The sequence below is a fragment of the Notothenia rossii genome (assembly GCF_949606895.1).
Source record: "Notothenia rossii genome assembly, chromosome: 3".
In the NCBI taxonomy this organism is placed as follows: Eukaryota; Metazoa; Chordata; class Actinopteri; order Perciformes; family Nototheniidae; genus Notothenia; species Notothenia rossii.
In genome coordinates this window covers 87,210,682-87,215,028 of record NC_136901.1, presented here as the reverse complement: position 1 = coordinate 87,215,028, position 4,347 = coordinate 87,210,682, and positions in this window count along the sequence as shown.

Here is a 4,347-nt window from a genome sequence, read left to right as displayed (position 1 = left end):
TGTATTAATAATAATAATAATATGATTATTATTATTATTTTAATGCTTGAACACAATGCTGTTAGACAATATTTGGCATGAATTATCTATCCATCTATCTATCCATCCATCCACCCATCCATCCATCTATCCATCTATCTATCTATCCATCTATCTATCTATCTATCTATCTATCTATCTATCTATCTATCTATATATCCATCCATCTATCTATCTATCTATCTATCTATCTATCTATCTATCTATCTATCTATCTATCTATCTATCTATCTATCTATCCATCTATCTATCTATCTATCTATCCATCCATCCATCTATCTATCTATCTATCTATCTATAATTTTAGTGAAGTGCAGGTTGGCTCTGGTACATAAACGCCTCACGTTCCGGGTGTCAGTCTGCCCTGGTTTGGTTGTGTCTACTGCCTACTACGGGACGTTTGTGATTGGTTCTCTCCTCCCTCTGCCCCTCCCTCTCCCCTCGTATGTAAATCTGGTCGGGACTGAGCCGGTAGGTGAGGTTGGGGCTGGTGGCTCCTGCCTCGCGCACAAGAGACCCGAGTGTGGCCGAGGTGAGATCAGTGCGCCTCCGGAGCTGTCTTCTGTACCGGTGCTGAACTCCACATCGCCCCATTTCCCCTTCGTCCTCCTACATCGGCTCTGCTGTGCACTGGTGATATCTTTGGGACGGGATTAACAACCCTCTTTTTGGCTGTTTTTAGGTGCAAACTTCACCTCTCTAAAACACATCGGAGATTACACACTGTGGATTTGAAGGAGATTAATACTAGTTTGTGGGTCTTTTCACCTCTAAACTCGCTTGGATTATACTCCTGGATGGTTAACGTCAGGACACAAAGGTAAATAAATGTTTTATTTGTTGTTGACTTTGTGTTTTAGAAAGACGTCCCCCCTCTGGCTTGTTTGACCCTCGTCATCTGCGAACTCTCCAATAATCCGCCAGGTCACTCTCTTTAACTCAGGGAATATATCGCAACCTCAGGCTTTTCACCTTCTTGTCTCCAGGTCCCGTAGGCTCAAATAATTTTATATCAAGAGATGTGAAGTTCAGATTACTGTCACTTCCTTCCCACTGTAATACAATCAATGCGTTTGCAACGATTGGAGACACGCCACGATGCCCAGAGCTTTTAATTCATCCGCGTAGTACTTAGTGTGTTATTTTTTTCCTTGCCACGCTAATCCTTGAGTGACACCGTTAGCTGCAGAGGGATTATACTTTTGTTTTTTATCCTCAGTTTTGCGCCTGACTCATTTGGCACTGTATTATAGGCTCCATCGCAAAAGGGGGTTGGACATTAATTGTGTTGTTTGATGGTTTGCGAATTACATTTAGGGTTTCTTTTTGTTGTTTTTATCGCCGCGATCGTGCAGCAGATGGAGTCAGAGCTATCGTAAAGCCAGATTAAGTTCTGCCATCGATACGACTCAGATTTACTGCCTGAAATCCTGCGAGGAGCTCTCTGTTGATGGATATGGAGCAGCTTTATCTGTAGGTCCGGGGAAACATATTTTGCTGCCTATAAATATCCTAGAACTGAATTCCTATAGATATATTTTTAAAACACTTTATACAACAACACATCAGAGTATTCAAATCCCCCCATAAATACTAACTGCAAGCTACAGAATGTAACTAAATACTTATATTTTACTCACATAAATACTAATATGAGGTAATTGTGCAACTTTTTAAAACACTTCAACATTTCAAAGCAATATCCTTTGAAATCTTTAGTTCCGTGTCGCTTCACTATACCAATAATACTTTACTATACAAACAAATCATGGGTTTATGCAAATAATGATGCTTTTTTCACATTCAACTCACCATTAGTGTTTATTTTAGCTATATATTGAAAATAACATAACAATATGACTTTGTGTAACACTCACAAAGTCACTATTCTGCATTAAACGCTTTTACTTTTCACTTAAAGTACATGTACTTTTATTTGAGCGACATTTCAAACATGGGATTTTTCCTTGTAATACAGTGTTTTGTATAGTGTATACATAGTGTCTCCATCAACTAATGTAAGAATATATTATGGTGACTTTCATTATTCCAGATGTTAGTCTGCTAACATATGTATGTATTTACAGTAACAGGTAAAGGTGACAAACAACGTGCTGGTTGTTCATTAAAACAAACTCAGCAGACATATTGTGTTTACTTGACTTGTTCATGATTAACCATGCACCAAAACACATCTGATGCCACCAATATGACTGTGGATCCTACAGAATCCGTGCAGTTTGAACGCTCAGTTGTCTGTGTGCTTTTTACAATCCAGTTTCAATCCATTTATTCCCACAATGCATTTACTTTATCTGTGAAAGCTCTTTGAAACCACAAGATATAATCTATTTCCAGTGGCGCATTGAAAGAATGAGTGGGTCTGTTTGTCAAGGCTGCACTCCCTAATTGATTCTGCAATTGAATACAAAACAGAGTACTATATGATTAATATTTAAGCTATGCTATGTGATAGATATATACTGTATGTATTGTGCAGAACATAGATAGGATACTTGATAGTGGTGCTTGCCTCAATATATAACACATAAATATGATACTAAAGCACTCAGTTATTTTCAAGCTCACAAGGACAAAGCCAAACAACTGTTCACAATATTCTCACAGGGAAAACACTTTACCCACAAAGTCTAGAAAAAGCTTTTTCCCCACTTCCCCCCCCCCCCATCTCAGATCCAATTAAGCCATTTAACAACAGGTAGGAGATGGTGCCGGCTGAGCAGGTACCGGTGTTAATGGAGCTGCTCTGGTTTTCATTTCATTACAATGACTATCTCGGAGCACCGCGGGGAGGCAAAGGCTTTTCAGTCAATAATTCTTTTCACTAGAAAGAAGGAAATTAATGATGGGAAACTGATCAAAGCGTTTGAGATGTGAGAGGAGAAGTACAAAGTGCCAGTGCAGCTGGTAGCAGGTGAAGGCAATAAGGCTGTATCTCTAGGAGGACAAATGCACTGCCACTGAAAATAACACAGCTTTAGAGTATTGATGATGATCTCAGGTGCCCTAACCATTTAAATATATGTACTTATCACCCTCAAAAAAGTGTTTATGATGATTGTTTAGAAGCATATTATACTTTTATGGCTTTCTGCACAGATCTTAGATCCATCCACATTCAGCAGCTTCACTTTTCAATGCTAAGTCAGGTCTGTGAGGCTTTTCCATTCCTTGCCATTCATATTATGATCATGCATTAACACTTTTTTCTCTACCGTGCTATCTATTTAAAGATCCCGGTAGTTTCTACTGTACTACAAAAAGGAGATGAAACCACGTTTGTATCTAATTAGTTTGTCGAGAGATGCACTTCACTCAGAACACAAAATCATGTTTTTACAGTAAAGTATAGGCAAATCGCAATAAAGAAACAAAACAAATCATATAATTAGATGACAAAAACAATTATGAATAATAGAGATGTCTAACTCTAACCAGTACACAAACCAGTGAAATGCATCGAAGAGGGATAAGGGTATATTATCTGTATGTCTTCCAGTCATACCGCTTTGTTCAATTCCTACAATTAATGCTTTATCAAAGGTCGTACAAACAGATGGCGTATTTTATGTACATAGCCATACCCTTGTTCTTATATATATACATACACACACATATTCTCTTATACATATTTCCACCTGTACGTACATTTGTAGACTTACAGTAAGCAGGTTAGCAGAACTGAACCCAACCAGTGTGCAGATGAAACCTCTGTAGCTGCTCTGCCTGCTCCCTTCAGGATGCTTCAGGATCTAAAGAGTCCAATATTTGTGGGTGCTTTTCCATCACCATACCGCTACTGAACTCAATGTGAAGAAAAGATAATGGAATAAGACGGCATGCCTTTCATCTACACGGTACATTATATAAGTCAGTATAATTGCATCTATTAAGTGAAAAGCACTTCAGAGGTCCTTGAAGATGGAGACTTAAAACACTTTCCACATTAGAAACTTAGATAGTGAATTCATCATATCATACTGTTGGACATACACGGATGCTTTAAGTTAAATTAAATAACCAGACATATGGTTTTCACATTGTCATCAATGTTTGGTAGACAGTAATTCCAGTGAAACCCGTAGACATTGAGTTTCGTAGATTAGTATCCAGAGTGTTTGGAATTAAGACATATTTCTGTTGATTGTATTGGTACTTTGAAAATGCCTTGAGCATAACATTACATGTTAGACACTTTTATCAAAAGCAATTTACATACTCAATACTGTGGGCAATCCCCACAGGAGCAATTTGGGGGGAAGTGTCTCAGGGACACAACGACATGCT